This window comes from Dermacentor albipictus, chromosome 8 (assembly GCF_038994185.2).
Source record: "Dermacentor albipictus isolate Rhodes 1998 colony chromosome 8, USDA_Dalb.pri_finalv2, whole genome shotgun sequence".
NCBI classification, from domain to species: domain Eukaryota; kingdom Metazoa; phylum Arthropoda; class Arachnida; order Ixodida; family Ixodidae; genus Dermacentor; species Dermacentor albipictus.
The window spans coordinates 118,495,008-118,509,227 of NC_091828.1; the positions used below are offsets into that span (position 1 = coordinate 118,495,008).

General features: G+C 46.0%; 1 long non-coding RNA gene across 1 annotated transcript; it reads right to left on the reverse strand.

Annotated features, from left to right (window-relative positions):
* Positions 1 to 9,909: 9,909 nt before the first annotated feature.
* LOC139048551 (uncharacterized) lies at positions 9,910 to 13,644 on the reverse strand. Its single transcript, XR_011507768.1, has 2 exons — positions 13,475 to 13,644; positions 9,910 to 10,260 (listed from the first exon to the last, which is right to left on the reverse strand). It is a non-coding gene; the product is annotated as an uncharacterized lncRNA (long non-coding RNA).
* Between the last annotated feature and the right edge of the window lie 576 nt (positions 13,645 to 14,220).

Genomic DNA, 14,220 nt, shown 5'->3' on the forward strand with positions numbered 1-14,220 from the left:
TACTATGAGCGGCGAAATTCCGGCCTCATACTAGAAAAAAAACAGGGCGAAGAGCTAAATAGAGCTATTCTCGTTAAACTATACGATGCTTGCTATTGCCTCCAAGAGAATAAATAAAATTGCAGCTATAGAAACACGCTATTGCAGTATGTATTTATTGCTGTAATACGCCAGCACAACTTTGAAAGTATAGAAGGTGCTCATGCATGCGCTTCCTTGATTACAACCAAGAAGTCGTTTACACAATGGTTATTGTGGTTCCCTGTTCAGAAGGTTGGGTCTGCGGTTATTCTTCTGCAGCTCCACATAGGCACGCAACGATCGTGGTCCCCCGCAGGGGCGTCTGCGTCAGCAGGCGTTTGGTGTGTTGCGACACCACGTACCCGAGCACATTGGGGTTGGACCCTCCCGCGTGTAGCCGTGCGTGGCTTAGCCGTGTCCGGGGAAAAGGGGATCCTGGGGGTTGAGCCAATGCCGGGTGTTTGGACCTTTACGGCCCCTCGGCGGCGGCAACACACCCCTTTGGCCTCGGCTTCACGTAGACGGCACCCCCGGACTGACCCACCCGGGGGAAATCGGCAGTCGCCTTTTCCTGTCCTCCTCTCCAATCTTCGTCTTTCTCTCTCGTCTTTTTCATCTTTCCTGCCTTCTCATCACTTCTCCTCACTTCCTAGTTTCTCGGCGGCAAGGGTTAACCTTGTGTAGCTAGCCAGCCTTGGTTATGCTGTATTTGGTTATAGCAGCGATGTACGGCTGGCGTTGGCAGGGTTTCTATAGCAGGAGCTCCTGTCACGTCCCCCTGTTGGGCTCCATGGTGGGTGGTCGGCATCGCCGCCGAAAACCCAACTATACCTATGGAAAACGCTTTTCCTAAACTCCCTGATCGCCCTCAGAAACGAGGGCGCACCGAAGAGGTCTTTCAGTTTTTCGGACGTCAAGTCCACAATTTTCCTCGCTTTCATGTAATCCACGCTGAAAAACCAGCTAAACAAGTACGAACAATCTCCCCGTTCCTAGTATCTAAGTCCCTTACCGAAGTTTTTGGCCCAGGATATAAGGTGTCGAGGATGGCTAGCGGTGACCTCCTCTTGGAGCTCCGCGACCAGAAGCAATTTGAGAAGCTGCCACAGCTAGTATCATTTGGGGAGACCCAAGTAGTAGTAACCCCGCACCGCACGATGAATACCTCCCGCGGCGTTGTCTCGGACGATGATTTGCTGGAGCTCACTGAGGCTGAGCTCTTGGAGGGCTTCAGCGAACAGAATGTTACAAATGTCAAAAGAATTAAGATAAGGCGAGATGGTAAAGAACTAGCGACCAAACACTTAATACTCACCTTCAATTCAAGTGTCTTGCCCGAGTCAATCGAGGCCGGGTACATCAAGCTCCGTGTAAGACCATACGTGCCAAATCCCCTCCGATGTTTCAAGTGCTAGCGTTTTGGCCACAGTTCGCAGAGCTGCCGAGGCCGCCAAACTTGTGCGAAATGCAGTGCGCACGAACACTCCTCTGAAGCTTGTGAGAATGCTTTCCACTGTGTCAATTGTGATGGCGAGCATGCCGCATACTCGCGGTCATGCCCGTCTTGGAAAAAAGAAAAAGAAATAGTAACAATCAAAGTAAAAGAAAACATATCATTCAAAGAGGCACGCAGGCGGGTTGCATACCTTCCTAAGGCCAGCTTTGCCGAAGTGGCGCGTCAGGGGGCAGCGTCACAACGGCCTCCGGCGGCTGCCCGACCCACAAGCTGTGAGTCGGCAGTTACGCCATCTGCCCCCGCGGCGGTTGCAGCTACCGCTGCTCCGTCTACCCAGCAGACGGGGCCAGCGACCCCGAAGGTGGGCGCAGCCGAGGCTGCTTCACCCTCCCCCGCCTCTTCTAGCGCTGGCAACGGCCGGCGCAGCCAAATCCCCCAGGGAACCCCATCGACCTCCGGGCTGGTGGGCGCAGGGGTCTTGCCCTCCAAGGCGGGACCTTCCCTGGTAACTTCTCGCTCGCAAGAGCACGTGTCCGGCGCCTCACAAGAGGCAATGGACACTACACCTATCCCCAAGGCGCCCCAAGCGCCTAAGGAGCGGCGAGGTTCCCTCGAACGCTTCAAAAAAAGCAAAACCCCGGTTACAGGGCCTCGAAAGGGCTCTGTAATCTAAGACATCCCTTCCGTTTCCGTAAACACAGCACCAAATAAATTTAAAATATGGATACACAAATCATTCAATGGAATGTCAGAGGTCTTCTTAGGAATCTTGATGATGTGCAAGAACTCATCCATACACACAATCCAAAAGTGCTGTGTTTACAGGAAACACACTTAAAATCTATACACACACACTTTCTCCGAAAGTATGTTACATTTCGCAAAGACCGCGAGGATGCTGTCGCATCATCTGGCGGTGTAGCCATTATTGCTGACAGAAGTGTAGCGTGTCAGCATTTCAAGCTCCAAACGGCCCTGGAGGCCGTGGCCGTTCGAGCCGTACTTTTAAATAAACTCATTACCATCTGCTCTTTGTACATACCACCACATTATCTGCTTCACAGACGCGACTTAGAATCATTAATAGATGAGCTCCCAGAACCCTATATGATTCTCGGTGATTTTAATGCACACAGCAGTTTGTGGGGCGATCGACTCTGTGATGCGCGAGGTCGTGTCATTGAACAGATGCTTTTCTCTTCTGCAGCATGTCTCTTGAATACAAAGGAGCCCACATATTTTAATCTAGCCAACAAGTCATACTCTGCCATAGATCTTAGCATTTTATCGCCGACGCTTTTACCATATTTTAAATGGAATGTGGTTAACAACCCATATGGGAGTGACCACTTCCCAATAACCCCAACTACGCCGAAACAAGATCAACTTGCCCCGCAGGTCCCTCGGTGGAAGATTGACACAGCCGATTGGGAACGGTACAGATCTCTTACACACATGACTTGGACTGAGATGTCTGGTATAACTATAGATGATTCTGTTGCATATTTTACAGCTTTTATACTGGATGCCGCCTGCAAATGTATTACTCAAGCGAGCGGCATGGGTTCCAAGCGGCGTGTTCCCTGGTGGAACGATGCATGTAGGCAAGCACGGAGAAACCAGAACAAACCGTGGGCGCTGCTTCGCGATTCGCCAACACCAGAAAACTTTGAAAACTTTAAGCATGTCAAATCCCAGGCAAGGAGAACGCGCCGGCAAGCAAGACGAGAGAGCTGGGCAAAATTTATATCTAGCATCAACTCGTATACAGATGAGAAGAAAGTCTGGAATAAAGTGAAGAAAGTTAATGGGCAGCAAACGTATTCCTTACCTCTAGTAAATAGCCACGGAGAAAGCCTTGAAGACCAAGCCAACTCTCTCGGTGCACATTTTGAATACATATCGAGCTCTTCACACTACTCCGAAACCTTCCTAAAGTACAAAACACAAATAGAACAGCAAAAATTAGAAAGAAAGTCTGCTAAAAGTGCGGCGTACAACGATCCATTCTGTATAGCAGAACTGCAGGCAGCACTAAACTGTTGTAATACATCCGCCCCAGGTTCAGACCGCATAATATATGAGATGTTGAAACAACTACCCCCCGAAACACACAAAACCCTCCTTTACCTTTACAACATTATATGGTTTTCCGGCGAGATCCCCTCTGCTTGGAAGGAGGCTATTGTAATCCCAATTCTAAAGCAAGGAAAGGATCCTTCCTCTGTATCAAGCTACAGACCCATAGCATTAACAAGTTGCCTCTGCAAAGTATTCGCAAAAATGATTAACTGTCGCCTACTACATATCCTCGAATCTAATAAATTCCTCGACCCATACCAGTGCGGTTTTCGCGAGGGTCGATCCACCAGTGACCATCTCATACGTATCGAGGCACGTATTCGTGAAGCTTTTGTTCATAAGCAGTTTTTTATCAGTATTCTTAGATATGGAGAAAGCTTATGATACTGCGTGGCGGTTTGGGATATTGAGAGACCTCTCACAGTTAGGTATACATGGCAATATGTTTAGTGTTATTGAAAGCTATCTGTCTAATCGCACATTCCGTGTTCGAGTGGGCAATGTCTTGTCAAGGAAATTTATACAGGAAACAGGAGTGCCACAGGGCGGTGTGCTCAGCTGCACGCTCTTTATAGTAAAAATGAATTCTCTTCGTCTACACATACCACGTAACATCTTCTATTCAACGGATGTTGACGATGTGCAGATAGGATTCCAATCAAGTTCTCTTGCAATCTGTGAGCGACAGGTCCAGCTTGGTCTTAACAGGGTCTCCAAATGGGCTGATGAGAACGGGTTCAGACTGAACCCACAAAAAAGCACCTGTGTCATTTTCTCTAGAAAAAGAGGCCTGCACCCTGATCCTGAAATTGTGTTGCATGGTGAGCGTCTGCCCGTAAACAGGGAACATAAATTCTTAGGCATAATTTTAGACGCGAAACTAACCTTTGTACAGCACATAAAATATCTTAAAGACAAGTGCATGAAAACAATGAATATCTTAAAGGTGCTCTCACGCACAACCTGGGGCAGTGATAGAAAATGCCTCTTGAACTTGTACAAAAGCCTCATACGCACACGACTAGACTATGGAGCCATAGTTTACCAGTCGGCTACTCCAACTGCTCTAAAGATGCTTGACCCTGTCCACCACTTAGGAATTCGCCTGTCCACAGGCGCCTTTAGAACAAGCCCAGTGGAAAGCCTGTACGTTGAATCGGATGAGTGGTCACTGCATCTGCAAAGAACATATTCGTCTTTCATGTATTTTCTTAGAGTGAACGGAAACAGTCAGCATCCCGCGTATTACACCGTAAACGATTTGTCCAGTTGCCAACTTTTCCGCAACCGGCCCAGAGTGGCACAGCCTTTCTCCATGCGTGTTAGAGACATGGCTGAAGAAACAAGGGTTCCACTGCTTGAATACCACCTTATGTCCCCTGCTATACGGCCCCCGCCGTGGCAGTGGCAACCAATAGACTGTGATACATCTTTCGTAGCTGTCACAAAGCACGCGCCTGTCGCGCATATACGAATGTACTTCCTCGAATTACAGCACAAATACTCCTCTCCTGAATTCTTTACAGACGCATCGAAGTGTAATTTTGGCGTATCTTACGCAGCGGTCGGTCCATCTTTTTCAGATGCCGGTGTTCTGCACCCTAACACAAGTATTTTCACAGCAGAGGCCTACGCGATATTGGCTGCCGTTAAACACATTAATGAATCTAATATCCCAAAGGCAGTTATATACACAGACTCTTTGAGTGTTGTAAATGCTTTGAAAACTGTCAGGAAATATAAAAACCCTGTAATTCTATCTCTTTACACAGCATTATGCACAACCTATCAGTCCAAACAGCATATCGTCGTGTGCTGGGTGCCGGGGCACCGAGAGATAGAGGGAAACGTGTTGGCTGACGAGCTAGCCACATCCGTCAACGCGAACGCTTCCAACACTTCCACGACTGTCCCTGTAATGGACCTCAAGCCCTCAATAAGAAAAAAGCTAAGGGCTTTCTGGCAGTGCTTGTGGGACGAACAAACAGAAAATAAACTACATGTTATCAAGCCGTATCTTGGCAACTGGCCGCCGGTATCAAAGAACCGCCACACAGAAGTAACACTTTGCAGACTCAGGATAGGACACACATACAGCACACACGCATACCTCTTGTCCGGTGGCGATCCACCCATGTGTGATAAATGTGGTGAGCCACTTACCGTGCTTCACATCCTGCTGCAATGCACTGAATTAGACGCTAATAGGAAAAAGCATTTTCCATTACCACACCGTCAACAAATTCCCCTTCATCCTCTAATGATCATAGGTATGGAACCGCTCTTTAAATATCAATCCTTGTTCGCATTTTTAAAAGACGTACATAATTTTCATGTCATTTCACCAGAAAATCCGTAGCACGGCCTCTTAACTGAGGTTTCTGCTGCGATAACTGCACTAAAAGAAAGCACCTGCCTCCCAGCCTTTGGGCTCAAAGGCCTCCCGGAGGCTTAGGTGGCATTTCCATATTCTTGCGTTTTAGCTTCACGTTCACTTATCACGCGTACTATATACACAGACAACTACATATATCACTATCATAATTTTATGCTATATACTGTTTTACGCTTCCATGACACTTTTTGATTTTAGGCCACTTTACAGCCATGTTACATCCCACCATCGCCACTCACAAATCAGCGCTTAACACAACATTATCAGTCATGGCGCTATTTGGCCATACCTGGCCCTTGCGCCACTAAACAGCACACATCATCTTGCTTGCTTGATGGTTTCTACGTTTTTGGTGACAGGACCTGTCCGTCACAACTCATAGGTGTAACTTCAAGGTACTTCTGCAACTGAAGTAATTATGGTATTGATCGGAAGAAAAATGTTAAATAAACTTCACATAATGTCACAAGGAAATACTAGGATTTAACAAAATATTGTCTGTGCTCACTGTTTTCTAGCATTTTTTTTTTCATTCATCTGTCGAGGCTTCTTTTGGATAACTGGCTACACGTCTCCGCTGCTTTGAATTCAGCCATCCTCGCCTTATTTAGAAGCGCTGTGTTGTTTTAATCAAATCAGCAATGAAAACAAAATCTACAAACATAAATTTTAAAAATTATGCAGAAACATCCGATATGCCTGGTAACGTAAGAAAATGGGTTCATAAATTGTCCATCGAAGCCGTTGCAGCCATGTTTCTTCCCGTTTTCTTGAGGTCATCGAGCCCGAACATTATTGTGGAACCTAGCATCTTACCATAAAATTCATTCTCGTTCAGCTGTGGTCATGACAGCCTACGATGGGCGCAAAGCCCCGCATTTGTTTTCCGAACTTTTGCTTATCTTATGTTTCAGTGAATGTAGTAGCACATGGACACCTCGCTTCGTAGACCTACGAGGGTGGCGTGCAATCAAGGCTTGTGCGACCAATGAGCGAGAGGTCTCGACACTAGCGCCGTTCGCATTCCCCGGTTACAAACTTTGTGTCCTTTCGCTCCGCATCTGTGCTCGTCTTTTCCTCCTCCCCACGGCACAAACCTCTTCTCAATCTATGGACGGCGAAATTCCGGCCTCATACTATAAAAAAAACAGGGCGAAGAGCTCAATGGAGCTATTCTCTTTAAGCTATATGATCCTTGCTATTGCCTCCAACAGTGTGAATAAAATTGCAGCTATAGAAACACGCGTAAAAATATTCGTGACAGAGTTTCACTATTGCAGTATGTATTTATTGCTGTAAAACGGCAGCACAACAACTTTTAAGGTATAGAAGGTGCTGATGCATGCGCATCCTGGATTACAACCTAGAAGTCGTTTACAGAATAGTTATTTTGGTTCCCTGTTCAGAAGGTTGGGTCAGCGCTTATTCTTCTGCAGCTCCACATAGGCACGCAACGATCGTGGTCATCACTGAAGGAACCGCACGGGCAGGAGCGCCCCTCGTAACAGCGTGCCGCACACGGTGTCTGAAGTCACTGAAACAGAAGCTGGTAGCTTACCTTAAGAGAACCATAAAAGGCGTAACTAACGAATTCAAGCTATCGGACTAAAAGTTCCTGGTGAGGTACGTTATTGAAGACAAGCGCTGTGTTGCGCTTGTCTTCGTCGTCCTTTTTGTCTCTCGTCTATGTATGCACTGTAAGCGACGATGTAGTTTCTACTCATCTACGTTTGACCGTTTCCGGCCAGCTCCATAACGCCCCGGCCGCTGGTGACCATCGGGTTTCCTGGACCTAAGACTCGCCGGTCTTTACTGATCCGTTGCTCGCCACGTTGCTGCACGTGAACCGTATTATGACCGAAAAGAACAGCCTATAGGTGGTGTTTAGTTGAAGTTATTCACATTTATGCAATGATTTTGTGCTCAGGAGAATGATTTCTCTTCGCTTTCCACGTACAATCAACCGTAAAGTGCAAGTTGTAAGATGCATTTTTTTTATTTTTCCTACAAGATTGTTGCTCGTTGTTGCTTTCTACATATGTCTCTTCTGACCATAAAGGCAGGCACGTTGCGTTGGTTTTGTTATGTTTGGCAGCGATTTCTCCCATTATGATACCACTGGTTTTCCATCCTTTACACTTCTGTTTGGCCGCGACCCAACGTTACCTTGTGACGCTGTCATTCCATCTGTGGTCTATTTGCTCACGGAGTACAGCCGCGATGCCGTTTTCATAGCTTACGAGGCATGCTAGAGTGCTCGCCATCGCCTTGCTGCATCGCAAGACCACCAGACGTATCGCTATGACTTCCATCATCGCGACGTTACCTATACCTCGGACGTGCCCTTGTCTCTGGTTCGGTCTCTGTGTGTGACTTTGTGTCTGACGTTTGTAGGCTGTTCTCAAGTTTCTATGGATTTCGATCGGTATGGCGAACTCGGAAAAATTGATTTCCAGGTACTCCAGACCCTAGCATGTCTTAAGAGGCGTAATAGTCTGCCTTATGAGATTGGCACGTTCGAGTTTTTCTGTCCCTCCATTTCGCCGCCTGCAGACTTTGTTCACATACCCCGCCTTAATCTCTACCACTCGCCCACATCATAGCGAGCACCACGTGGTGCCTCAGCCACCGGCGTAATGTCACGATACGACTTCTTGAGAGGAGCGTAGATGAAGAAGACTCTTTTCATCTCGCGCGCGCTCTTGGCCTTTTGGTTGAACGCTTGAACTCCTTGCAAAATATGGTCAGTTAGTGTTGCTTTTGTGTTTGCTTCCACGTAACAATTTTATTAAGCAAGGGTCTCGTTCCAACTCTGACTCTGTGTCTTTCGTCTGTAGGCTTTCTACTATCTTTTAGAGCGCAGCTCTTTGGCGTCCGTTCCTGGGTTTCGCGTCGTCGTCGTCGGCGTTGTCGTCGGCCTCGTAACCAGCTCGCCGACGAATCTGCTGCTCCGCCGCCGCGCATGCGCGCTGTCGGCTCTCCGGGCGAGGGAGGATGATGGAAGGGAGGAGGAGAGACTGCAGAGGAGGGCTGGCTACACAAATGGCTCTTTGGCGTCCGTTCCTGGGTTTCGCGTCGTCGTCGGCGTCGTCGTCGGCGTTGTCGTCGGCCTCGTAACCAGCTCGCCGACGAATCTGCTCCGCCGCCGCGCATGCGCGCTGTCGGCTCTCCGGGCGAGGGAGGATGATGGAAGGGAGGAGGAGAGACTGTGGAGGAGGGCTGGCTACACAAATGGCTCTTTGGCGTCCGTTCCTGGGTTTTGCGTCGTCGTCGGCATTATCGTCGGCCTCGTAACCAGCTCCGCCCCCCTTTCATCCCCCCAGCGCTAGCAGCGACCGACTGATACCGCTTTCGTGAGTCCGCTACCGCACTCACGAAAGACGTCGTGCACTTCCTGCAACTCGCAATAACCGTCCATCGATCCACACCGATGTTAGTAGTGGGGGACTTTAATGTTGACATAAAGACAAACAGCAATTTCCTAACACTTATGCGGGAGAACATCCCGTTCCTCTCGCTCGTAACGCGTCCCACGGCTGTGACAACCTCGCGAGGCACTTGTATAGATCTCTTCTTTGAGAATCAAGCATTGGTGTACCAAGTCGAACATATATCAGTCTATTTCTCCGACCACAAAGCTTCCTTCATGACTGTCAAGAACTGTTAGTGGAGTCTTTGTTAAAGGAATACGTGTGAAAAATAAAAAAAAAATTCTGTGATAGCGCATACATGTGTTGCTCGATTTCTTTGCCTCAATCTATCGAAAAGGTGAAACAGCTTATTTGCTGCGCTCAAATTTCGCATTAGGAAGTAACGTAATCGTCGGTAATTTTTTTAAGGTTTGATGAAGGAGTAATAAAGTTTAAAAGACAGTGAATTAACAATGCAAGACAAATTCATTTGGTAAATAAAAATTAAGGTAGATGAAATGAACGACAAGAAAAATAGCCGTGCGTTGATTATAAGAACATTTATTGTAGTACCTGGACTTCGTCACAGTTCGTCAGCGACTGAAATGCCAACAAAATTATCAGTGAGAATTAAGTATGTCTATAAGGTTGGGAAGACTATTCAGCGCCGCTCTTTGTCCCCTTCTGGAACTTCTCCACGAGAGCTTTGAGCCAACTACTGCATTTCCAGAATCGAACACAGCTTCCTCTATCATCCCGATAATATCCTCGACGGCAGAAACACCTGGACACGCAGTCTGTTTTGCAGCTGCGACGCAGATGGAACCGGGTGGCGCATGTCTTCTCACCACAGTTGCTGCTCCGGCAAAACTTGTACTTCTCGCGGTATCCACAGTCTGCATGATCAAAAAGTACATCCGTTCTGAAAAAAAAAAGCAGCGTAACAGGCGGCAAACATTGTACGCTTCACTATCGCCGGGCTGATCTGCTTTCATACACTTTCAACAACTTTATACCTGGCGCAAATGAAAATCATTCCATACATGCACAGGCTTTCTTAGTCGGCTACCAGGCCTCAACAACAACTGCAAGTTGAATTTACAAGTGCCCAGTATTTAAATAAAAGATTTGCTGTGACATAGTTGCTGGCGCTAACAAGAATAACAAAAAAAGGGTGGGACAGGACAGAGCGCTAGAGTACTAACTCTCTCTCCTGTTCCACCTTTTTTTTTGTTAGTCTTGTCAGCGCCAGTATCTGTGTCACAGCAAATGCATTAACAGCAACTGGCCCAACTTTCTGCGTTAAACAAAAGACATAATTACATGGTAGCTTCGGAAGGAAATCACTTTATATTAGAGCTACAAAATGAGTATTTGTCATTTTGCGACCAGCTCTTATTTCTTGAAAGCTGCAAGTGTTACGATTAGAAGTATTTCGTTCATAACGAAATTGGGTTGGGATAGCTGATACTCAGAATTGGACACATTGGGTGTGAAACAGGCACCACATCAAAGAAGGCAGACATAGAAGATGTCCATAAGGCGGCTGTCCCTCTTCTTTGCAATACCTGTTTCAATCAATAGTGTTCCAGAGATATTTATTGACAGGAAACAGAAAACGAGATCACGCGTAAACAAGGCCTCGGCTAAGCCTTCTATTATGAACATGAATAGTTGAACACGCACTACTATGCATATACTGATGTGGTTTGTCAATAGAAAGGAGTTTGTTGCAAGTATTTAATATACAAAAAGGCATTCAAAGTAAAAGAAGAAAAAGAAACTACTTTCCAAATAAACTCCGAAACCAGCATTAGGGAAAAAGCATTGATATAGTATGTGACCATGATGTTAAATACCGTTCGCAAGAACGCAGGCATGAAAGCAGAGCGGATATCAGCAAAACACTTCTTGGCTCAGTGTGACTACAGCCGAGTTACCCGTCTAGAATTCTCTCACAGTGCTACACTGACAAACAAAGGTCGAAGTTGTCTTTGTTCACATTAGTTCGCAGGTAATATGGTTTAATTACGTTGTTAAGCGCCAGGCCAGCAAGGCAAAGATACGCACTAATACCACGAAACTAAAATATTTCCTCAGGGCACTAACGATATTGGGTGCTCTTAGTGGATGCGCATAAGCCATGGTATTGTTTTCTATTTGCCTTCGCACAAGTCTCCACAAAAGTCTTCTTTTGCCACGTACATTGCTTATCGTGCAACTACGAAGCATATGTGTCTCTGTGACCTGTGCAAAAGTTAGGTCTCTTTATGAGGTAATTCCTTGAGTTTCCAATAGACACTCCAATCTTTCCTTAAAAAATATGACCACTATCAGGTGCAAGTCATATTTTTTATTGTTAGAGTATACATCTGCGATCCCATAGATTACAATCTTACCATTACATAATGTTTAATATTCCAAGATGTATTCACATACAGAATTGACACATTGGCACATTATCAGATATAGATAATTGGCGCATTGGCAATCCTGTGCCAATTACGCCTGAATGAGAAATTTAAGACCAAGTGCATTGCGCTTGAGAAGAGCTCATCAGCAAAGACGTAACAAAGGGTGGTGCACTCTACAAATAACGACACCTTTAGCCTTGCAAATCTTGGAAACATTGCACATGTTCGGTGATTACGCTAGAACTCAGTGACATCCGCAACTTGGCACTACAGTGTCAACGATGATGCGAACTATGAGCGAAGTCGGAACCAAAATTCAGAAAAGAAAAAGTGATATTTCTGTTTTATCGGTTGTTGATAATGTAAGTCTGTCCTCCAATGTCGCTCCCAGCTTCTACATTATTTTGTTTTAAGTGTTCCTAAAAAAACACATTCATGGGGATGGTCAGGGAACTAATCAGCAACTTTACCTAATAGTCAGGTTCCGCTTACCAAGATGCTGCTTTCCTTTCAAAATGTATTTGCTACATGAATGCAATTTGCAGCTTCGATTTTGCATTACGCGCACGGACTAGTTCATTAAAATATCTTCGCTGTGCCGACATCAGTTTTGACGCGCACAATCATACGCACCGATCAGTTCATCCCGCTGTCCTACAGTTAACTCGCAAAGAACAGACATAAAGTTGTTGCTAATGCCCCCCAAAACGCAACATGACCCTATTTATGCGGTTTATTGACGGATCATATAATAATAAATTTAGTTTTCAGCTATTCAGTGACATAACGTTGATCAACTTTGCACATAACTCTATTCGCGCACTAACTTTAGCGTACTATCTTGCAGGTAAACCTTACTTATTGACAACCAGAGTATGATAACATTGCAATAACTTTCAGTATGTATAGTAATTTGATATATTTCATAAGGTGCATTCATTAATTTTCTCTTTTATTATCTGGGCTTCTTTTTCATCCTAGCATGATACCCGTCTTTTGGCACCTGTCTCAAATGATTTAGTAAAGGCGAGCTGCAACGTAAGGGCTATTCCCTTTATTTCCGCACCTCTCATGCTTAAACGTGCTAATTAGTTTGGCAATATCTCGCCCTAACCAAATGAAAGGCAGACACGTTCGCAGGTACTGTTCGATACTATGGAGCTCAGCACTGTGCAAGCGGTTGTCATGGGTAGAAAGACTATCTTAAATGGAAGTCCAAAAACAAGAAAGGGGCTGACAGATGGAATGGCACACTGTGGTATAAAGTTCGTAAACAGGGATAAGGTGCCTCAGAAAGGCTGGCCAACGTTTCGATAGGAGGACCTATCTTCGTCAAAGTCCAAAGTCCTAAAACAAGAAAGGGGCTGACAGATGGAATGGCACACTGTGGTATAAAGTTCGTAAACAGGGATAAGGTGCCTCAGAAAGGCTGGCCAACGTTTCGATAGGAGGACCTATCTTCGTCAAAGCCTTTGACGAAGATAGGTCCTCCTATCGAAACGTTGGCCAGCCTTTCTGAGGCACCTTATCCCTGTTTACGAACTTTATCTTAAATGGAAGGCACAGAGATCCACAAAATCTAAGCGCTAAAACCAACAGAAAAATCTCTTTGGCAACCGTAGCACCGTGAGGGAGAGGGATGAGGTTGGCAGGAAAAGAAATATTGGCAGAATTACTAAAAAAGGATAATACGCACCTTCCGGCCTCTGGCCCACCAGATGAGGACCTGGCCTAATACCTAGACTCGTTGGCACGTTCGCCGAAGGGTCATCTTCCGCTCTCACGTTCCACTGTATTGCATACACGAATATTAGGAACAGAAAACCAAAAGTCCTGACTTTACTCATCCCGAAATTGTCATGGGGGTCTGCCAGCAGCAAAGTCGCCTTACACGGCGCAGCCTGTGTGCGTGGCAAAAAAAGACATTGTCAAAACGTAAGGGAGCTCCCACGAAAAAAAAAATGTTTTTCTGTAATTTTTCGCCTGCAGCTTTTCACTATAGTGCATTATTCGCATTATGCTTCTAGCTGGAGGTCATCCTTTAAAATGTAAGACGTGCAACCGTTATCACTTTTTCCGCAGCGCTTGCGCGCTTTCCAATGTGTTCTCACCATCGCAAAAAGAAAAGTCGACAAAAGACAATAGCTCCACTTGTGGCTGCGTCATGGCCCCGCGAGGTAGAGAAACATCCTTACGTATGACCGCAACAAGCAGCAGTGCGTTTTGCACTATAGAAAATGAGCCTTTCCCACATCCTTGTGGATGACGTAAAATGTAGAAACGCATCTTGTCTCCCAACCGCGGCTGCTGTTCTCATTTAGACGGGTATCATGCTAGGATGAAGAAGAGGCAGCCACGGGTTTGGCTTCGGGTTTAAATTAATTGTGTGTAGAGCGCTGTTTGTGAGCCCATTTCGAATTAGACATAAGTGTCTCGCGAAAC